This window comes from Talpa occidentalis, unplaced genomic scaffold (genome assembly GCF_014898055.3).
Source record: "Talpa occidentalis isolate TD23 unplaced genomic scaffold, MPIMG_talOcc4v2.1 talOcc4.12, whole genome shotgun sequence".
Taxonomy (NCBI): Eukaryota; Metazoa; Chordata; class Mammalia; order Eulipotyphla; family Talpidae; genus Talpa; species Talpa occidentalis.
In genome coordinates, this window is record NW_023601212.1 from 79,721,156 (window position 1) to 79,745,031 (window position 23,876).

Here is a 23,876-nt window from a genome sequence, read left to right on the forward strand (position 1 = left end):
CACGTCTCAGCGCATCATCTCAAATGGAAACCTCCGAGATGTCACAGGGAAACTGCTGTGCCACACAAGAGAGAGTCTAATAACTACAAAGGGTGAAAATACAAAGGAAAGTGTAAAGGGTCTGAAACGCGACAGTCAGTGCAGGAAGCTGCCGTCTTGACAGCCGGCTGATGAAGTGTAAACCTCACCGGTACAAGATGAAACAAAAAGTTAAACTTCTCTTAAGGCAAATCACAACTTTTAAGTACAGTTTTGAATGTTAATCAAACGGTCTTCATCACATTTTTGCATAGTCCAGACACATCGGTGACGTTCCCTGCCTACCGGCCACTTTCATTTACTCACTTGTTCCTGAACGCCCAACCCCCCAAGTTTCCTGGCGCTAGGGCAGGGCGGGGACCAGCAGCACCTGAGGGGACGGCACACACAGATATGGACCCGGTCCTGCATACGCTGCCAGGCCGAGGGCGACAGGTGAGCCCATCTAGCAGCTCTCCTCAGCAGCGGGGAGAGAAGCCGCAGAAGCTGGCAGCCGCTGGGGAGGGGCCTGGGCTGCGGGGACAGAGCCCCTGCTTTTCCTGATCTCTCCTGCTGGGTCCTCTGTGAGATTTTCATTTTCTTTAACTCTGGATTGTTTCTCTTTGTCATTCAAATATTTCTCCTGCTCATTCCAGCTCCTCTTATTTGGAGGTTGGTGGCACATCTACTTCTGTCTTCTGCACCAGGCAACCTTTTTTTTTTACATGTGTCATTTCTTTAACCTTTCTTGCTGTCTCTGGATGGGTCTTCCATTTGTTCTAATGTAGCTGCTCCCATCCTATCACTTCTCTTTTCTCCTGAATTTAGTAATTCTATTTTTCATACCTGTTATTTCCACTTTGTTTTAAAATTATTCCTTGCTTGTGCTTCATGTTGCTAATATTTTCCCTTATTTTTGCAGGAGTGGACTTCTCCTGTTCACCCGGTACAGGGGGGCCCACCTGTCTTGCCTCAGGTTACTTACACTGTTGAGTTTGGGGTTCATCTTCCAGAGGAGTCTGGGGCCTGGTTATTTCCCAGAGGTACCACCTACTCATCCAGGCAGTGGACAGAAAGGAAGGTCCCCTGTGTGTCTTTCAGGACGAATTTAAGAAGAAGGCAGGTGTTCAGTGCACTTTTACTGAATGAAGGAAGGAAGGAAAGGAGGTAACACCAAGCCCACAGATTCCTCAGTCATACCTGCCCTCCACCAGGAAAATCCTTAGCCAGAGCTTTACCTTTAACTCTTGGGGAGAAGAGGCAGGGGGTGAGAGTCTCCCTGGGTGCATCTACCCGATGCTGGGGGTCTCAAGATGAAGAGTGGAGGTATGGTTGCCTGGTGACCTTGCCTGTGGTCAGCCCCTCCTCATTCCTGGCCTGGTCACTGCCAGAGCCAGGGCCCCAGTACAGGTTTGAGACTCGCTCATGCCAGGGCTGGAGAAGAGAGAGGTTCCCAGGGGCCTGCCTGGTTTCACCTGGAGAGCAGGTTGGCAAGGCTAGGACCCTCAGGGGTGGGATGGGGGTGGGAAGTGGCCCCCAGATCCTCCCAGATTCAGGGGACCTGGGTAGGCTGGAGAGGAAATGCAGAACCTCTCTGGCCTTCTTCTTAGTCAGCGAGTGGTCTGGGTGTTCATCACTAAGCCTAAAACGCATCGTCTCTAAAAGATTTCAAGTCACTTATAAAAACTTAGTCACACTGAAATAGGATGATGCCTTCTTGGCAGTCTGAGGCAACTCCTGGAAATGAGTTTTAAGTTTTCCAGCTTAACTTTGGTGATGAAGCAACTGGTAAATGGATCAAAATACCGAACGTGGCAGCAACAATTATACTAACCTCTCTTTACAGAGCAACTCTCATATTTTCAAAGCTTTCCAATATAACGCTATGAAGGAGCAGGGCTAGTCAATGCTGGTATCCCGAGGACAGTAGCCCAGGGGGCTGTGGTGCCAGCTCACAGAACAGCCAGAAGCCACAGAGGAGACAATGGAAGGAACAGGGGTGGTGGGCGAGGAAAATTCAGACTGTTATTTTAAAGGTCTGGAGGCTGGTGATTAGTTTTTTCCAAGGGGCATTCTTTGTAAAAGGTCAAAGCAAATATAACTAGTCAGTTGCATAATGTGATCAGGGCTTTGGAAGCTGTGAAGTGTGGCCATTGGCATCTGCAGACCAGGACAAGATGGCGGCCCTCAACTGTCCAACAGTTCATGCTGGTGTCCTCACAGGACACACCTGCCTCAGCGTCTGTACAATCTACTGTCTCCGAATTGCTGCCTCCACCTTGCCCCACCCTCCAAAACAAAATTAATCCTCCCAGACAAACTGCCCTCAATAAGTAATATGACAATGCCCAGAGGTTCATAGTACAACTATAAATGTTATCTGAAAAATGCAGTAATGAATTAAATCGCATGTGCTTTCACCGTGTTAAGTGTCAACAATATCCCAAAGGTTTTTCATTCTTTTTATTCTGAAGGCTTGACTGCCACATCAGGATCAGGAGCCTGACATTAGTCTAAAATCATTTATTTTCCAAAGTCCATAATAACTGCACATATTGTTTGCTCAGCAAAACTATTTATTATAAAAATTTAGTTCTCTCACCTTTTTACGAGCTGACAAAACAGCTTTCACTGATCTATTAACCTGCACTGCATTATGCTCAGCTTCGACTTCAAATAGCAGATAATTTCAGCTTGGCCTAGAATATGTAGTTCATTCAATCAGTTCCCTACAGATCATTTCAGGGTTTTCTCTGGGCTAGCACACAATTTTTATGAGGAACTTAAAAGGACACGGTCAAGGTCGATGGAAGGGAAATTATATCCATGCTAGAAAATCTGTATTTACTTCCACTCTAGCCTCCAGAGTGGTAAGGGATGGCACCAGGGCAAGGCTGGTACATATTTCAGTACCCAAACAATCACAGCAACATAGGAGCTGTTAAAGCAAAGTACATCTACAAGGCGGTTGGAAAAACGGCAGGGCGGCCTTCAAAGATCAATGTATCTTCTTGGATCCAAGTCAAAAGCCAATAGTCTCAATACTAGATTGTAAAGTTCTTTGGCATCAAAAGAAGAAATATCTAAAGATTAATTCTCCCTGCTTTAAAAACAAACAAATGTGCTGGTATGTTTAATAAAGCGAACCCTCCTCCTTGGCCCACGGGCTGTGTCTGGGGGTGCCACTTGTGAGGAAGGTGGGGAGTCACTTTCATGACAACCTACACTCAGGCCAGCCTCTTTCAGCAGAAGGAGGGAAGGAGACACCAAAGTAGAGTTCTCTAGACTGGCTTCAGAAAGAGAAGGTGGGAAAAGGCGGCGGCCATAGTGTCAGGTGCTTAGGAAGGGGTCCTGGCTATAGAGGTCTGGACTCCCCTTTTTGGCCGGAGGGAAGGGATGTGGGAGTCCACAGGAAAGGGACAGGTGCATATGAGGCGCTGGCACAGAAGCCCCATCTCCCCAAGAGGAAGGGCGGTGCACAGTCACATGAGAGCCGAGGCAAGGGTGTACTGGGGAAGTGACCCTGTGCCCCCTCCAGCTCAGGCATGGGTCAGCCAGGAGGGGAAGGGGCTTTGCGAATGCAAGGACAGACAGTTTCATGGCGCGGCAGTGTCAGCTGTGTTTAGGGAGGAGCAGTTTGCAGAGGGAAACAGGGCCTTCTAGACTGAAGGAAAAAATAATCCCCTGGCGGGGTGCCCTGCTCTGTAACAGCTGTGCTCTGGGTTTTCATGGCGTCCACGTCCTCATCTGAGAGTAATGACGAGCCTGACTAATCCCTTCCAGCCCCCCTTATGCTCCTTGTTTCTTTCTAGTGGACAATGCCTGATAGCACTTCTCAAATTTGGTTGCTAAGTGAGGGTGATAGAGGGGACCCCCAAGGGCCATGCATCTAGTATTTTGCCCTTAAGCATGTTTCTAATTTTGGATTGTAAATGTATGTGTTTTTATTTTGTTAATGAAATATCCAACTGTTCCTATTTTATTAAGACCTTTTAATAAAAGATGGATATTGATTTCATTAAGTACCCTTTAAGCATTTATGGAGCTAATTAAATGGTTTTTCTCCTCTGACCTGCTAAAATGGTAAATTATACTGAGTTATTTGCCCCATGTTTGGTTGTGGTATATTATGCATTTAATGCGCTCCTGAATTCTATTTGCTGATATTTTATTTAGTATTATTTTCATAAATATTTATACATGAGATTGGCCTTTAGTTTCTTTTGTCTTATCTTGTCGGATGAAGTCATACTTTTAAAGCATTTCCTTCTCTCTGTAGACAGAATGAGCTATCACAGATTTGACAGCATTCCTCCAGAAAACCTAAGCCCAAGTTCCCCTGTGCAGGCTAACGCCGCCGCCTGGTGGGCGAGCCCCTCCGTGTTCATTACAACCTCGCTCTGCCTCACACCGTCATCTGCAAGGGCCCCTGGCGGCCCTCTCTCTGGGAGGCCCAGCTCAAAGCTTCCTCTTCGGCTTTTTCTGCCTGAATTCAGTCCTTCCCTTCAGGCATTCCATGGCTAAGAGCACAAATGCAGCCTGCCAGCCAGCCACCAACCTACCTTCAATAACTCGGTGGAGAGCTCCTTTTGCTCCCTCCCTCCTGGCTAGGTGTCTTGGGGGCAGGATCCCCTCATGACAGATGCTGCAGGCAACAGAGGGTCAACAACCCATTATAGTGTCACCTCCCATAAACACCTCCATTGCTTTCCAGCTGTATTTCCCACTTTTCAAACAATCTAGTCTTTTAAACAAAGCAGCCTAAGTGTAGCACTGCTCCTCATCAGTGCCATTGTGCTGGGGCTTAGTCTTTGTTTCTTACAGATGAGTTTTTTTTAAATAGTCTATTAGTAACATGCATCCTGTGTATATTTCCTTCTGAAGCTCAGTCAACAAACATTCTCAAGGCTTCTTTAGTCCTCTCTGTTCCTTGCAACCACCATGCTTGTCCCTGTGGCTGTCCTCTGCTGAAGTGTCCATGGGCGGCTGCTGCTGTCACCATCCAGGTCTCAGCTGCAGTGGCTGTCCCCTGTAAGACCTCCCAGGAAACCCATTCCCCTAGGTCTACTCACTTCATTGTTACCACACTTAATTCTGTCTCAAAGTGTCTTGTTCATGTATTGATCACATGTTTAGTCACTGCTCTAATTCCAGAGAACTCAGCAAGTGCTCACGAAATACTGGTTGGCTAACCGCAGATGAGCAGTGATCAGTGCTGCTGAAGTCCACTCTGCAGCTACTGGGCAGTGACTCCTGGGCGGGCATTTTAAAAAGCAAAAAGCATAGGAGTCTGTAAATTGTTTTTACAGAAGGAAATAATTCACTTTCCTTACCACTTTTCATAGCTTTTGAAAAAGAAGCCACTGATCTCCTTGGGGGGGAAACAAGCACTTAAATACCCATTTCCACCGGATTGTGAGTTCCTGCAGGGCAGGGCAGCCTGGCTCACTGCTTCTCCTGGTGCCCCTCACATAGACCAGGAAGGGAGGTTTTCTTGACCATCCTCATCTGTGTGAACAGTCTTCGCTCTCATTTTCCACCTGTGTTAAACCACCTCTACTTTACAGTAGTGGAGGGCAGGGGTGAAGCTGCCTGACATCCTTCCAAGCCCCCATCAAACCCATTACTGCAGAATGGACCCAACCCTGCCCGTCAAATCAAGGGGAAGAGCTCGACCCTTAGGGGTAGCCTTCGGGACTGGTGGTGGAAATGACACCATGCCCAGAGACAGTGAGACGGCCAGAATGTCACCTCTGTCTGTCAGATATTAACCACTATTTGTTCCTTTATATGACCATCATTTTACATTTAACAGAAACAATTAAAATCAGTTTCAGCTAAACCTCATCTTTTCAATCTCAAATGGAAAGGCAATGTCCCTTCTTGCCCACTATCTGGCTAATTCACATGAAATAATTGAAGTCATCTTAGTTTAATCTGGGTCTAGGTGACTGACCAAACGGGCCTCTGTAGCCTCGGGGGCTTGATTTCTGCCAGTGCCACCCCAGTAGGACTGCTCTGGGGAGCAGCCATGCAGCCTGCCCTGCACTGTGATCAGAAACAGCCCGCGACCGTCCCTTGGGCTCAGTCACCTGTAGGCTGGGCATGTTTATGGTGGGATTTGGGTTAGGAGATTGCCTGATTCATTCTGCTTCTGCCACTGAGGCCACCCAAAGCCTCTGGGACAGCGTCAAGATGAACTTTGGGATGTTTCTTGCCCTTTCGGTAGCATTGGAATACTGTTCTACTAAAAGCAATGGGAGCGGGTTGGATGTGAAAATCCTTTTCTTTCCTTACATCGAGTGCCATGGGGACACAAATAGGGTGGAGCTTCTGAAAGGAAAATTAGGAGAGTTTGAAAGAGCCACCAAGCCTGGCTGACAGAGCTAAGGGGGCTCAAATACCCCCCTTTTGGTGACTTGACCTTGGGCAGCCCTGTGGGCTGGATAGTTTATTGTTTAGGAGAAATAATACAGCTGTTCTCAAATTGGCTTGAGGGTAAAATACGAACATAGGTGGAGCAGAAAAGGGCTTGGTGAGCCACCAGAACATGTGCTCATATTCATTAGCATCGCTGTGCATAAAAACCAGGCTTTTCTCTTCCGCTCAGAGTGAATTTCCAAGGTCTGAACACGTCAGAAGGGAAGCATGAGCACCCACGGAGCAGCTTTAGTCAAAACTTCTGGTCTGCATTTGGCCAAGCCTCTGGTCCCAACTACAACCTTACAGGAGTCACAGGGCACAGAGAGACACCTCGGCAGCATTGGGGGTGTTGCTAGCAAAGCCAGCTTGAGGGAAAACTTTTCAGGACACAATTTTCTCAGGTACACAATTTTGTAAAGAAAAAAAAAAAAAAGGAGGTGGAGGGGGACTTACAGGCCATACCCATACATCACAATGTGCCCCTCTCATTTGGAAGCTGAGTCAAACAAATCTGAAAAACAAAACTATTTGTGATATTTAGGGGTGGCTGGAAATTTAAGTATCAATGATACTAAGAAATTATTTTTTATATTTTTTTGATACAAGCATTACGATTACATTAAAAAAGTTCTTACAGTGAGGAGATAAATGCTAAAACATTGAGGGGTGAAAGGAAAGGAATCTGTAAGTAGCTCCGAGATAAAAGGAGAGGGTGCAGGTGAGCCTGGATCTGCCACAGGTGGAGCAGGCAGAGGGCTCTGTCTCTGTCTGTGGGAAATTAGGTGATAAAGAAGCAGGGATCATCACAGTGGCTCTGTTCCCACTGCCGTTTGTCAGCTACGAAGTCTGAGCGGGCGCCTAGTGCTTCCACTCCCTGGGTGTAGAGACGAGTGGTAGGCGAGGATCGCCGGGAAGGAACATGGGCTGCAAGAGGGCAGCCAGCTCTCCCAGGCTCAGTGCTTTGCTATCTTGAGTCAAGACAGTTAACCTTAGAATCTACTTTATTCAGTCTTCAAAGGGGAGCGAGAAGGCACGTGAAAAGCACGTCTCTGTAAAGAAGAACGTGATGAAAATTTATACATGAATACATTTCTATGATCTAGAAAAAGACATACAGAGAATGGGGAGAAAATGGGCTCTAAAGGGGGCACCCCAGTCCCACCTTTCTCATGCCACCTAGGAAAGAGGCTCTTTCCAGAAGCTGCCTCCACGCTGGCCATGGGGGAAACTGAGGCCCATCCACCTGACCTTCACTGAGTTTCCTGCTCCTGCCCTCAAGAAGCAACCGTGCCCTGTTCCTGGAATCATGGGCAGCTGTGGCCTAGGTTGCTGCTTCTTTACATTCAGATTTTTAAAATAATGTTTTGGAAGGGCTGCTGTTATACCATGTTTTATGTAAAAATTGTCAACACCTCCTTTTAGCGGCTGGAGCACTGCCTGCCCTACTTGAGCATTCTGTCTTTTAGAACTGCCTTTCAGATTTTGTTTCCCTTTCCCTGTTGACTTAACCTGTAAACACCCTGCCTACAGCCAACAGGTGCTGGCTGAGCTACTGATGGCCCAGAGAACTCGTGATTCCTGGCCTGGCGCCTGCCTGCCACTCCCCGTGGGCTGCACCAGGCAGCGGATGCGTGGCCAGTGGGAGCTGCAGCCTTACAGAAGAAAACTGCTTGGATTCCCAGGTGGGGAAACTGAGGCCCAGGGTGGAGTAATGACAAAGGAGCTCAAGGTCATAGCGAGCAGCTGGTCTAGTATAAGAACCCTGCTTTTACTCACAAATAAAGGTTTCTAATTACCCCTTTCTCCCCTAAATACTACTTGGTAGGAACTGTTAAGAAAAGGTTTGGTGGCAGAGAAGCTAAAACTAAGAACAAAAAAATCTCCAATTGCATACCAGTTATACTCTTAGTTCCCTGCCCCCCGCTTTACCCTCAAGTCCAAGATGATTTCCTAAGGCCATCTCCTGGGTTCCTCTCACCACACCCACATCTGGGGTCTATGGACAGCACAGCTCCTCCAGAACCTTCTGGAGGTCTTCCGAACCTTTTCCTCCACCTGGTCTCTTCCCCACAGAACACAGGCTCAGCTCACCTGTGACTTCAGAGTCCCTCCCGGCATGGCCACAGTCCCCTCCCCCCTTAATTGCCCTGCACTTAAGTCAGCTGGTGGTTTCCTTGGCCCTGCAGGGCTGGGAAGTGAAACTGGAGAACCAGGCAACCAAGCAGCAGCACATTCAGAGGAAAGACAGCATCCTTCCCCTTCCTCTCACTGGCACCAAAAGTCTGCATTTCGGCAGCCTAAGTGCCTTTTTTAGGGCAACTTGAAAATGAATAATTCAGCGGTTCCTATTCTACTTGTGAAGTGTTAGACAAACAATTCAGACGGGGCCAGACTTGCTGGCCCCATGGAGACCGTCCCTCCCCTTCATTCTGACATCATCGGATTTGGCCATGAATCTTTAAGAACACCCTCCATCCTGTCTAATCACTAAAATACCACAAAGGAAGTTCACAATACTTAGACATAGGGAAAAAAATAGAAAGGTTAATTGCAACATAAAGTTTTCCCTTGTAGCCAAGAAACATTATGTCAGGGTGACACAGTAATACTGAACTCTTAAAAAAAAAACACAAAAAACCATGTATGGAATGTCCTAGCCACATCAGGTTCTTGAGGAGCCAAGCAAATCGAGTCTTAAGAGCACTTATTCCCACAGAGCTCTGGCCCTGAGTTCCTCTACCCCACACCAAAAGCCGTCCTGATTCTGGGTCTTGAATTAAGTCACCTCAAATGCTTTCTTGGTGGTAGGTGTGATACAATTTGAAGTTAAAACGTCAAACCAACAAACAAATCATTTTTCTGGTTTTATCACATAATTCATTTGGAAGGGACAGCTATTGGGCAAGCCACACTGCTCTCGGACTATGTTCCTGGTCGAACAGCTCAGGTTGATACACTCTCACGGCCTTCGGTGGGGAAGACACGCATATTTCAAGTAACTGCCTATAGGCCCAGCTTGGCTTGTGGTTGTTGGTGTACGATGTTGTAATTCTGGACAGGAACTGGATTCAGTTGCTGTTCAAATGACAGGGTGGCGTGCTCTGCAGGTTTAACCCCTGCAGAAGGATCCCGGATATCCAGGTGATAAATTTCTGAGTGTAGCAAGCATTAAACAATGTGATGTCTATGTGTGCCACCCCTGGGATCTGCCTAGCATATCTCAATTTTGAGAAAAATATTTACCATAGGTTAGGGTATAAAGGATTCTTATCACGAGTTGATAATTCTGCTGAACAGTAGCTGCTTTGTGGAGGCAGTGGAAAATCATTGGACAATCCACATAACTTGAAAGAATTCACCAGCAAGAATCTGTAGGTTCAGAGTGTGCTATAAGGGATCGGGTGTCACTGCAGAGGGAAGTGGCAAGGCTAATGTAACGAAATATAATTTGCTGCTATGCTTGACATATAATGTAATAACAGTACAGTGTGGTAAGAGAATTTAAAATAAATATATGGCTTTTAAGAGGTTTCAGAAGGCTCAAATGGTTTTGCATCTGAAGTAAGTTTCAGTAATAAGAGGTGACTTAGAGCAGGACTAGATTGGGAGACTACAGTCAATTAACTTCTGGTCCTTAAATAGATCAGAAAGGTTATGAGAGATATACTGTGATTTAGGGGAGGGGGGAAAGAGTATCAACAATAAAGAAAAGTGTTAGTTAAGAGAAGAGTTATTTCCATAAATGTAACCAAGCCAAATTCACCCATAAAATTAAATACATATTTGAAGAAAACCCCAAGTCTAATGAAATGTAGTAGAAACACACTTCAAGTTAAAAAGCAAAAAATAGACTAGACTTTTTAAAAAGCCTAAGGTAAGGTTTTAAGCCACACAAGCCAATATTATATGCAGTAAAATCACAGTACAGAGAAGCCATAATAAGAGGCACAGTAAATAATAAAAACACAACAAGCTTGAACTTGTCTTAAATCATAAGGTAAGAAAATCTATGAAATATGCAATATAAAAATGGAAGGAAATGCAGTATATAGAAGTATAACCCCCTGGAGACATATTACATGGTTCGGAGGCCACAGTAGAGGGATCCAGTAACTGGACTCTGACAAATGGGGTGGGGGGGGGCAGCTGAATTAGGCGAGAATCAGACACTTAGAATGGAGTCTCATCACTGCCCCACAGAGAACAAGAGACACGCTCTTTTAAAAACAAGAGATGAAAGAAGAGAACCGTCGCAAGCGGGCACAGACTGACTCCTTGCAGGTAATGTGGTCACACTCTTACCAAATCCAAGCATTCACCTGAGCAAATAAGCAGAAAAGGCCCATAAATTCAGTCAAATCTCATGGTTTTGGTAAAGACAAGAAAACAATAAACTCTCAGATACCAGTAATCAATATTCTGGAAATAAAATAGAAGATCTCATCTACAATAGGGATATAAATATTTAAAAGGTGGGAATTAAAACAGCATGGAATAAATTCCACCTATAGAAAATCCAACACAACATATTGGTGGCCGAGAAAACTAAGGGTGATATTTCTTATTTGTTGTTGAATTAAAGATAAATACAAACAAACCAAAAAGAAACCCCAGCAACAGTAAACTGGTTTTACAGTTAACAAAATAGAAAACAAAAAGACATTATCAAAACAGTATGGTACTTACTAGAAAAAAAACCTACAAAATAGAATACAATTCCAGACTAAAATCTAAAGTTTCATGTGATTATTTACATCTGATTTGTCAAATGCCAAATACTGAAGGAAGGAATCATAAAGATACTGGGTATTAATATGTAGAATAATCAGCAGACACGTATCTTACCTCACATGCTATAATAAATTCCAGAAAGGTTAAAGATACAATAAATCATTTAAAAAAAAGAAAGAAAATGGATTAGATGGTTTCTATTATTGAAACCATATTAACCATGTTAGAAATGATTAATGATAAGGCCGATGAGCTCTACCTCACATATATGTATACACGATACTTCTGGACAATGAAACCACTAAAATGCAAATGGAAAGCAAAGCAGCTGATAGGTAAAAGGAATGATAAATGTGAGTAGTTAAAATCCAGAATACACGTAGAATTACAACCCAGTTTCCACTACTGTACCCATGTTCATAGTATATAAGGAAAAACATGAGCGTAAGCTGATGGGAAAATATGTGGAGTTTTATAGGAACAGAAAATACAAAGGTATATACCCACGTGGGTCCCCTTAGCAGAGAGAACAGTGGAAAGCACTGTTGCTCACTCTTTACCTTCTGGATTTGGTGCAGAAGATCTGAGACAAGTAGTGTTCATTGTCCTGGTCAGACTGTAGCCAGCTCTGGTTTTACACCTTGGAAATTTGGGGTAAGGTGGGGAGAGACCCCAGCCATTTGCAGCTATTACCATAATGAGTTCACCCTTCCACAAAGCAACCTGGCTGGAGCTGGAGCATGGAGACAGCATCACTTTTGCCCAGTGATCTCTCTCTTGGAAACATATTTTAAGGAATTGCTTTCCTAAACAAAAATTCAGTATGAAAAACCAAAATAACCAAAATGTCCTTGAATCAAGAATGGTTATAATAAACTCTAATTCATCAAGAGAATACAACTGTGCCATCCAAATGGTAATCAGCAGATGAGCGGGTATTGCAAATACTACGTGAAACAACGTCCAGCCAGAGCAACAAAGGAGAACAGCCTGGGTGGACTGTGCCTGGCGTGCTTCTGCGTGAAGGTGCATGTAAGTGTGGCCAGAACTGGTCGGTAGTGACAAAGCACAGCCCAGATTTCATCCTTCACCAGAGATGGCTACTTATTTAGCAGCAACAGCGACAGGCTATGAGGAGTCCTCGGAGCACTCTGAGTCTGCTAGCTCTCAACCAGGAGTCCAGCTCTCAACAGTAGATATTAATAATGATGTACAGTGTTGTAAACCAGTGTTACCTCAACAAAAATAAATAAAATTAGGGGGTCAGGAAAATAAAATGATGCCAGCAGCTGGTGTCACCTGCAGCCCAGCAAGGGCACTTTGGTGCATGTCATGCTTAACCTCTGGGCCTCATGTGCAGGCAGACATGGTCCCTCTTTGGTCTCTGCACACTCTACCTTCTCTCCTCAGGGTAGGAAAGTATGTGTGAAAATTTGGTCAGAAGAACAAATTCCTTTTAGAGATACACATGTTCATGAAGATCGTTCAAAAATGACTTTGTTTAATCCTGGAGATATGGAACTAAAGAGAGATGAGGGGCCTCCCCTGGTGGTGCAGCGGTTGAGCGCTGGGCTGCAAGGCTGCCCGCAGCCTCTGCAGCACCGGTTTGATCCCCGGCCTCCGGGTGAGGGACCTACATGGCGAGGCAGACCTCTCCTGTACCCAGTGCTTGTATAAATAAATAAATAAATCTAAAAAAAAAAAAGAGAGAGAGAGATGAGAAACCACGACTTGAGATTCCAGGTAGGAGCTCTGCCAGGTAACCACCTGTGAAGAGGCAGGTCCTGCCGGCTAACAAGGCTCCTCCAGAGGCCAGAAGGACTAAATAGGCACTAATCTAATCTGCAATTCAAGGCTCAGGAAAGGTTAGAGCAAAGAGCGTCTCCAGATCTCTCCCCCACACCTCTTCCCAGGGATACTTTTTGCATTGACAAGCAAGTCTTAGCAAACATGGCTCCAAACCTTGCTGTTTTCTCTATAGACAACATACGTTTGATACATGCACCAGAACCTTCACTAGAGCCAGAGTAGCAGAGCAGGCAGAAGGACCGAAGTACACTGTGCAAAGGTAATCAAGCAAGAAGGCAGAACTTACCCAGAAGCAGAGGCTGCTTAACAACATACGTTGAAATCCTTCATACCAGTACAGAAAGAGTTCTGCATTCACTGTTTTAAAAGTAATAAAAGAAGGCAGACTAATTTAGCCAGAAGCAGAGGTGCTTTTGAGATCCTCACCCAGCCCCTCATGCAGCTTTGCAGACACCCTGGGGTCCCCACTGCCATCAAGTGAATGTGACGAGGCATCCACAGCGACTGGTTGGGAATTATGAATCAGAAAATCTCTCATTTGGTACTTTTCCCCTTGGCACTGGGGCTCCCCTACGAGAAGTTTATACTGGCTGCAGCTGTCACCCATGCCCCGGGGCGGACCTTCCACTGCACTCTTACCTTGGTTGACTCTTGAGATCTAATATTCTAAGAACTTTGCTCTTTATACCTTTCAGGAAGGGGTGGGATGTAATGGCTGTGAGAGTCCTACTGGCAGTGAGGCCAGATAATGTTGGAGAGGTGCCTGCATGTCCCTGCATGTTCCCCCAAAGCTGACGGACGTCGTGCTGGGCACTGGGCACTGTCTTCAACCCTTGGAACCCAGAGGTGAGCTCTGGGGTTCAGTCTGGTGCAGCAGTCAGGAGCATCAGACACTAAATCTGATGCAGGCGGTGCCCCACTGAGGTAGGAGCCAGAGGCCAGGACCAGCTAAGAGCCTGCAGGCGAGTCATCACATCTCTTTGTTTGGACAACACTTTCCTTAAACTGAGCATCAAATCAGAATAAATGGATTGGAGTTTGCCACAGTGTGGTCACTGTGCACAGAGGGCTGTGAAGTGTCGGGTCCGCCCTGAGACCCGCTGAGTCAGACACTGGGTGCAGCTCAGGGATCTGCGTTTATAACGAGTGCTCCCAGGAATCCTATTCAAGTCCAGGTATCATTGACCTGCGTGGTGAGGGGCAATTTACCAAATCCCAGTGCTCCTGGCATGGGGGCCTGAGCTGGAGAGCGACTCACTGCAGCCAGTGTCAGAAGCCCTAGATGTGCTCCGTTGGCCCTTTGCACCACAGACCCTGGTCCTCCAAGATGATATGTGGAACTGGCCCCTATTTTCTGCTCTATATGTTATCAGGGGAGTTCTACATTTCAGCACAAGCCTTCTTGAATGGGGTCGGGTCCAAGGTTCCCTCTCATTTACAGTAATCTATGAGTAAATGCCCTTATTAAAAGACAAATAGCAGAGTAAGCACACACGGGTTTGATTTATTCACCACACAGGAGCCCTGCTATAGTCTGCAAGGTTTTTCACCAAGTGGCGTACCCGAGCAGCAGCTCCTCCCCTCATGCCTCTTCCCTTCACTTGCTTGAATTTTCTTGGCAGAGTCTGACACTACCCATAGTTGTAGAGGACGGCAGCAGGCTTCCTTGCTTAGCACGTGCCTCTGGGAGGGCAGGGACCTGGCTTTCCCTCTGTAGGGTAAATGATTGTCAGGCTTTTCTGCCCTTCCGCCATTAGGATTGATGATGGATTCTTGCGGTCCTGAATGGCCTGCCTGATGGCGGGCACCTGGAGCAGGGTGTGGGCATACGTAGGTGGGTGCACCTGGGCTGGGAGACTAGGCTCATAAGGGTGGCGTCACAGGACACCAGAAGAAACAGAACCATCCAAAGAACAAATGAGAGACAGGAAGAGAGCCAGCAGAGAAGCAGAGGCCACAGAGAACACCGGAGAGCCCAGAAAGAGTGAAGATTTGCTGGGGGCTAGGACAACTGCCAGCCTCCTGGCCCCCGGCCCCCCTGCCTGCCGTGTACCTGGTAAACTCAATAAAAGCCTGAGAAAGCCACCAAGGGCTCCAGGACTCTCTTTCACCTGTCTGCAAGGGATCATAGAAAACCTGCCCTGTGCCATCCTGCTACTACACCCTCATTCAATGAGAACTTGAGTACCTAACAGGTCCTCCCTGAGGCATTAGGGATCAGTGGTGAGTGAGGCAACAAGACACTTAATTCTAGAGAGATAAGCAAATCAGGAATCAGGATGCAACAGGTGGCAAAAAGAAGCTGGAGCCCAGCCAGGAGGAGCAGAGGCGGGCAGCAAGGAGTCAGCCTTCGTGCGCCAGGGGAACGGGAGACCTGTGTGTGGGGAGGGTCGTGACCAGCTTACAAGGTGCAAGGATCACTCTGCAATTTTGCCAGGTTTGATGAGAAAGCTCAGATTTGTCCTGGTGGAGCTTGAGATGTTTATTCAGGACAGCTGCTGGGACTGGAGGGGCCGGGAAGGCTGGGTCCCAAAACACAGGTACCGGGTGTCATCAGCAGAGATGGAATTGACATCATGGGGGCGAGTGACCCTTCTGGGGTGAGGGGAGCAAGGGCAGAGACAGCCCTGGGGCACTGAAGCACAAACAATGGCTCAACAGTGCCGGTACACAGCAAGCACTTAATAAACTCACTCACCGAATGTTTGTTAGCCCTGCACGCAGATATTAAAAGAAATATCCCTTATCTGAGACTGAAAATACACCTGTGGCTTCCATTCATTAGTAAAATCAGCCACAGATTTTTTGATAATGGTTCTCTGACTGTGACTTCCTGGTCCCACACTACGTTAACGGTGTTCACCACTGAAGATGAGCGGGCTTTCCATGGCTGCGGCCTAAAGTTCCCATGTTGCTTCACACAGGTGTCTAGGTAAGGGAGGTGCAGACACAAAGGGGCCAGCAGATGCCCTGACCGACCCTGGAGGAAAGGTGCATGGGCGCTTAAACAGTCGGCAGTGACCAGCTGCTTCAGCGGCTCTGAACAGCACCTGCCCTACCCCCAACTGTTTGCTGGGTTTTATGAAAACCACACGAACAAACTATTATTAAGAGCCTGTGTGATGTGGTAAGTACTGTGCAAAGTGCTAGGGCAGGAATGGGGGGGGGGGATCCTGTCTCAGCCCTCAAGACATTGCCAAGTATGATGTGGGTGCTGAACCCTTCTTGTGCTACAGGCCTCTCTGGCAGTCTGGGCGGAGGGGCGGGGGGTGGATATGGACTGCTTCCCAGAATGATGTTTTTAAACACACAAGTTTACTAAGGAAAACAATTATTTTGAAATGCAGTTACTACAAGATTGAAATAACCCCATGTAGGGTAAGTGAAAAACCATCAGGCTTTTCCGCTGTCCCTCCTTTAGCGTTGATGGTGGATCCCTGCGGACCTGCATGCGTGTCTGATGGTGGATACCTGGAATGGGGTGTGGGCATGAATAGGTGGGTACACCTGGGCTGAGACTGGGCTTTTAAGGGCGGCGTCACGGGACTAGAACGAGAGCAGAACCAGCAGAGAAGCAGAGACCATGAGAGAATGCCAGAGAGCCCAGAAAGAGTGAAGACTTGTGGGGGGCTGGGAGGCCTGCCAGCTTCCCGGCCCCCCTGCCAGCTATGTACCTGGTAAACTCAATAAAAGCCTGAAAAAGCCACCGAGGGCTCTAGGACTTTCCTTTACCAGGTCTGCTCAGATCATAGAAAATCTGCACTGTGCCTTCCTGCCCCTACATCCCACATTTGTGATCTATGGTAGTTCCCCCTTATCTGCAAGACCCCCAGTGGGTGCCCACAACTGCAGATGCTACACATACTATGCTTGTTCCTCTATGTGCATACTTAGGGTAAAGTTCAATTTATAAATTAGGCACAGTAAATGATCAACAACAATAATAAAATAAAACAGCATGCCGTAATAAAAGTTGTGTGACTGTGGTCTCCCTCTCCCCTTCTCTCAAAATAGCTTATTGTACGTAATATTTTTAGATCGTGGTTGACTGCAGGTAACTGAAACCTCTGAAAGTGCAAGCTCGGATAAGGGGTGGGGGGGGGGTGACTGTTGTCGCAAGTGCTCTTTATTGATGCACTCCATAATGAGTCTGGGGTGGTTTGAAGAACTACTGACATTTTGAAGGATTGGTGAATATAAACAATATCTGAGAGACCTGCAACAACTGTAACATGATGTGAAAGTATCTGTGATTTCCATTTGCATGAAGGCAGGGGCGGTTCTGATTCTGGTTTGTTGACTTAGTTTGCAGAGGAAGGAAACTGCCTGGCAGTCAGACGTTAGTGAAAATAAGTTTGTATGGATTTCAGTCCAAACTCCTGACTCTTCTGCCCTCTCCGCCACCACCCCCGCCCCCACCAATGTGTCGCCATGGAAGGGGACAGGCTCGAATGCCCTCTCACTTGGGAACATGGGGGGGGGGTCAGACTTGGTGGAGATGGGGAGACAGAGGCAGGGCTGCTCAAGGCGTCCTGTACCCTCTGCCGTGACTTCCAGAGGAGACTGGAGGCATGCCAGGATTGTGAGGACAGATTTTAACAGGACCAGTTTTTAATACTTTAGAAAGCTATTTTTAGCAGATACTCGGAGGATGGATACCAGAGAGAAAAGTGGCAGCAGGGAGATTCAACGAGAGGCTATTGAAGTACCAAGGCTGAGAGGTGGAAAGAGCCAGATTATGGCGGTGGGATGCTGACCTCTCATGGAGGCAGAATCCAAGTGGGTAAGATGGGGGGGTAATGAAGGAGGCTGGATGGCCCTTCTTCGTCTCTGGGATAAAGGAGGACCATGTGTGCCTGGGAGCGGGAAAAAAATGGAAGGAAAGCGGGGAAGAAGGAAATCATGGAGGATAATGAGTTCACTTGAGTTTGTAATGCTATGGTAAAAATGAGTTACAGCTGAAAAGTATCTTTCTTCTATTAGGATATTAAGCTTTTTCTTTTTGCTTTGTAAGGGCCTGATAATTTTACACACATACACTCTTTCTCTGTCATATACAGTGCAAGTACTTTGGTATTGTATTTTCTATCTATCATTAAAAAGCTGTGAATTTCCTTTATGACTTCTACCTGGGCATCATGATTAGTAAGATATTTCCTACTCCCTCATGACAGAAGGACCCATCTAAAGTTTCTCCTAGTGTTGTTATGGGTCTTGGCTTTTATAGTTTTATATTCACAGCACCTGGACTGTACTCTACATGGGCTCAGCTCTGAGTCTGTACCTTGCATTGAGTCAGCCAATTCTTCGGGCCAATTATTAAAGACTCCTTCCCTTTTTATTTTTATTTTTTTAATTTTTAAACTTGTATTTTTTTAATTAAAAATTTTTTTTAAAGATTTATTTATGCATACAAGAGCTGGGAGTACAGGCCAAAGGTGCAGGGGGGTGAGAGGATTCACCAGAGATAGAGTGGGGAAGAGAATAGGCAGCTCTACTGAAATACACTGCTGGGGGGAACAGCGGGCGAGTAAGGAGATGTCTGCCGCGCCATGTTGGTTGCTCCCTGGCTGGCTGGGGCTTGAACTTGTGCTTCAGAGGCTGAGGATTGCTTCATAGCGCTGTGCTTAACCCCTTTGTGCCACTAGGGAGGCCCTTTCTTCCTTTTTTAGTTTATTAAAACTCACACAATTTTTATATACAACTTTTTCTAAACTCTCCCCTTCCCATTTTTGAAACCTTCAAAAATATAAAATGTTACCAGTAGGGAAAAAAAACAACCAACTGTAAGCCTGCACACAGAATTTCTGCTTAACACAACTGGTCCTTTTCCTGATCAAAGACTAATTCTGAATTTTTAATTATATTTGGGCTTTCCATGGAAAGTGTCCAGAATCTTTACAGTCTGTAAACTCTACAAATCATACAGCTTTTTAGAAAGGGTAGGCAGATCACAGAAATGTATCAAAGTGAAAACAGTACAAGCAAAAAGATAAACGAAAAGGTAAAAATAGATGCTATCCAATAAAAAATGTCAGAAATCCTGTTTTTGTGCTCCAGGTGATTTTGAGACCATTCCAAACACTCCATAATTAAGTATTTTTCTCCCAACTCCTTTAGGTTCACCTTCAGGGGAACTGGAGGGCACATGTGCAGCCGTTTGGGGGTTAATTCTCACTGGTGCCGATGCCCCGCATCTTTGCTCTGCTCATCGGAGCATTAAATCTGAAAGCCCAGGAGAGCAATGCAGGCCGGCTGCAAGAGTGATGCTATAAAGTCCTGCATTAAAAATTCATATTGCAGGCTCGCCTCCGAACTCGGCTCTGGCTGAAAGGAGAGCTGGCGGGGAAATATGAGACACCCCACTGTCTTTCTGGCAATTGGAGACATTCCTCAACAAACAGCACCTCAGGAAGAGAATGAAAGGGCAAACAAGCCGTGAAGGAAATCAATGAGTTCAATTATCTAGCTCTCTTGCGCTCTCCTATAGGAAACTTTTCATTCTTAAGGCTGGTTCCAAAAAAGTTAAAACACACACACAATATCCCGGAACAAGAGCCTAGACATCCTTGCTGGTGCCCAGATGTTTGGCACCTCTCGATTGGTTTTACACCAGCCCAGAGAACCCCAAATTCTCCAAGCCAGCTAGAGTCAGATCTCTCCTGAACTCTGAGTTGTCCGGATGGCTGGGAGGGGACCACACAGTGAACAACTTGTTCTCAGGTCAGGAGATGAGTCCCGCATGCGTGGTGCGAGATTTCAGAGGACAGCTGTCTGTGGTCATTAGCCTCGAGAGCCTAAGGTATTAATAGCTTTGCAGTAGTCTGAACTTGGAACTTTTGGCCCCCAGTGTTAGCAGCACCCACATGGTGACCAGTAAGATTCTGAATTCAGAGTGCCTTGGGCAGATGCCACATGAATAACGTGCTTGACTGCTGCACACGAACCCAAAGAGTCGGTCTCATCAACGGATGGTCACAAGTTCAACGTGGGAAATGGTGGGATGCGAAAGGGTGGGGGAGACCTTGTGCCAGGGAAGTAAACCAGCATTTTTTAATGGGCAGGAGGCTAGGCGCCTTGCAGACAACAGCAGGGCAAGAGCCCTGTTTACTGAGGGTGTGTGCCAGCGGCTGTGCTGGCCATGTTAGGTGGCCAGGTTCATGACACTGATGAGGGAAATAAGACCTGGGTTAGAAACTGGGTGTCCTGTCCGAGGTTTCTTCACAGGTGGAGAAAACAATTCTGTAGTGACCCTGAGACTGGCTCTTCCTCCAACTGTTCCCCCCATGTCCAGGACAGTACCTGCCCTTAAGGCCACGCTGTAAACAAGCTGCGTGGGCTCTACTGGGAAAGGACCAGAGACCTGGTCACCCTGCCCATCATTCCATCCAATGCTATTATCAGACCTGGGGGCGGGGCTGTGATCAGACCCAGGGTCTCCTGACTGGAGGTCCAGTGCAACCTCCACTGCACACTGACCAGTGGTGGCTGGGATGTCTAAATGTTACAAAGCCTTAGTCTGGGGTTAGGGCCTGTGCCAGTGCTGCTGGGGTCTCCAGGGAATTCTAGGGGGTTCAAACTCTCTCTCTCACCCATTGAAGGCAGAGGCAAGTCACCAGGGCCACTGACAGAATGTGAAGGCATAGAAAGATTAAGCAAATTCACGAAGCTTCCTAGGTTAAACCCATTAGTCAAGGATAGCCCTGTAATAAATCAATCAGGCTCCCAAACAAAGGGAAATTGTAACCCTTATTTGATACAACATTGTGCAGCAGGCATAATGTGTCTGGAGAACAGTTAATGACATGGAAGAAATATTTACAACATGTCAAATAAAAAAAGCCCTAGAGATGAACACTATATGACAGTCGGATGCCACTTGGAAAACATAAAAGAAAAAAATAAAGCGCCGTATAGAAAAAAGACTGGAAGGAAATAGGCCAAACTGTTAAGCTATCTCTCTGTGTGGGATAATGAGACGTGAACTACTTTTTAAATCTTTTAGAATTTTCTAAATTTGCATGATAAACAAAATGTACAATGACTTGTGTGATTAAAAATAATCAACACCATATAAAAGTTTGTCTTAATGATCAGAGAGTATTCCATGGAAGGCGAGGCCTTCCTATTTCCCTTCCAAAGTGCCTTCCTCTGGAGGCACTTCTGTAATCTCGCCTTCCTCTGACACTTCTGAAGCAAAGGAGACAGGCAGTGTGGTGGAGACCTAGAGGCCGGGCGCTCTAGGCAGCAGCCAGGGATTCTGGTGGGGATTCAGAAATGCAAGGCTCTGGAAGGAATTTCTCTGGGGACAGATGTTGCCATAAAAGTTCCAGGCTGGGTCTCTATCTTAATTCTTCTCTCTTGGAGCACTTTAAATGTTCGATGGTGCCTGCTTTCTGCTTAGAAGTGAACAACTTCCTTCATTTGCCCTCTTACAGATCCAATAGCCTCACTTGTCAGCCTCCAGGCTACACATGCCTAAGACCGTTCGCCTCTACTGTCCCAGACCTACAGTCCTCATAGTGAAGGCTCACGGTGATGTGTTAAGTCAGCAAAAGTACTGCAAGTTGATGATGTAACCAAGTATGCTGACAAGCATAGAGAGAGGTGCCAGTCTCTCTGAGGTTCACACGGTGCCATTTGCAGCAATATACCCACAGTCCTGGGAATCAGGAAGGTGCTCATAGGATACCCATTTACAGGTCACGTGATGAGCTATGGGCTTCCACAAATTGATATTTGCTCCAACGGTCCCCTTTAGCTTCAATCTGTGAGTTTCCTTTAGCTTCAAACTGTGAGTTCCCCAAGATTTACCTCTCCAGGGAATCAGAATATCTTCAAGGGCCATTAAAAGAGCAAAAATTTTATGAAAGCATTTCATGTTCAGGTAGAGCCTATGAGCAATGCTTTTTTTCTACAAAACCCTGTCCAAGGATGCTGGGTGACTAATCGCTTACTGTCTCTGTACTCACAGGCATGATGGTATACACACATGCAGGTGGGTGTGCATTTGCATCTATGATGCCCCTGCCCCTTTTCTCTGTGACTCCACTCTTGACATAATGCCTGCCATTTTAACGCTGGCCTGCAGTAAGATTAGCTGAGCAGATATAAAGGCTGCTGATTTTCATGGATGCCTTGTAATTTCCAAACCCATCTGGAGTCGGTAGAATAGGTGATGAGTCCTTGACACCCAAGAGGGGTGTCTGCCTGGATTTGAATGTAGAAAGCACCCCTCTTCTTCCAGGCAGCCCCTTGGTCTGCTGCAAACTCCACTCTTAGACCAGGCACAGCAGTTGCAGTTGGAAGAAAAGTCCTTTAGGGCCCCCTTGGCATTGCATTTTAGGCATGAAGCAAATGCTTGTATAGAAAATCCTACAGAATGCACAGTTAGATGCCTTTGGAGAAAAGATACAGTATTGTTCCTCCCAAGTCCCGATTGCTTTCCACTTAGGTTTAAGGCACAGTAGGTTCTTTATTCAAGTCCATCCTTCGAAACTGTAAAAGTAGCTGCTGCTTTATTTTCAAGGAAGTTAATCTAACAGGGATAATTACAGCCCCTACTGGAAATTGATGACGCATCAAAAAGAGAGGAAATAGAAAATTTTACATTCTTAAAGGTACAGTAGAGACCCCATTTCAGGATGCTGAGGTTGGTTTTTTCAAATCCAATCTGGGGAAGCAAAATTTGTCTAACAATGCTATCAAAACAATTCTGTGCTGTTCTGTGATTGGCAGGCTTCCTCAGCTGGGCTCTACCTGGCTCAGTTTCCTCAGCCTTTCATGTGGAACTCTACATAACAAAACAGAACTCAGTCTGCTCAAGCTGATACAAGGAAGCTCAGGGAGACAGACAGGAGTTGAGACCTGCCACCTGGCCAGCATCCACATAGGTGACAGTGCTCTTTGAAGGCAACCCCAAAAAGGGGCTTTAAAAGCCCCCTCGTAATGTGTGAAAAACACTGGGTTTTCAGCCCAAGGGACTAAATTTGGGGCCTGCCTCTGTGTTCCAGGGACTTTTCCTGGTCTGAGAATGAGCACCATAAAAGCTTCCTCACTGACTAATGAAGAGTAAACAAGATACACACAAGGAACCACATGGAACAGCCCAGAGCACCTTGAACATCCGGAAGGTTCTGTCCCACATCATTCACTGTGCATGGGCTGCCCTCCCAGGGGGGACGGAGGCCTGACCTCATGGCTCCACACATTTTCTAATTGTTCCTAGGTCCTCCGAGCAGCTGCTGGGAACAGATTCCCCACCTTCATGATGTGGGGTACAGAGTCCATTAAACAATTTCAATAAAGTCCTAAGGCAAGCTCACTTGGGAAAGTTTTCTGTTTTCTCACAGCATATTGCATTTGGTGATAAAACACGGGTAATATACAGGATATAAAGAAAATACTCTAAAATTAATCCAAGTGAACGTCCTCATAAATGTCTCTTTTGTAATTTACTGTGTAAGTATGTGTATATACAATGCAGTTCTTTTTAAAAGCACATAGGCAAGGACTACAACATGAGTAAGCTTAAGATATATGAATTTTACTGGCAGGAAAGGTCTGGGAGGTGCAAAATCTCCTAAGACTAACACTAGCTATAAAAAATGTAGTATTTCAGTGCAATTCAATATTTTCTTTCATCAGAGGCTCGGGGCCTCAGCCCGCAAGTTAAGAGGAATGTAATAAGCTGAATGTATGTGTTACAACTGAAGTTCCTTTTGCAATCAGGATTCTGGGGGAAAAAGCAAAGAGGTGGTCGTGGATTTGAGCAAAAATGGGAACTCCTACACTTTGCCCAAAATGCTGGTGTCCCGGCTGGGAGGGCAATGTTCTTGCTGCAGCAGGAGGCAGTCACCTGAGCCGAGGCCTGACCCATCAACTGTGAGAGACAG

The 23,876-nt window shown here is 46.2% G+C and overlaps 1 protein-coding gene across 5 annotated transcripts in view; it reads right to left on the reverse strand.

Annotated features, from left to right (window-relative positions):
* CUX1 (cut like homeobox 1) overlaps positions 1-23,876 on the reverse strand; it is a 320,905-nt gene that overhangs the window by 89,492 nt on the left and 207,537 nt on the right. The gene's annotated exons all lie outside the window — the stretch shown is intronic.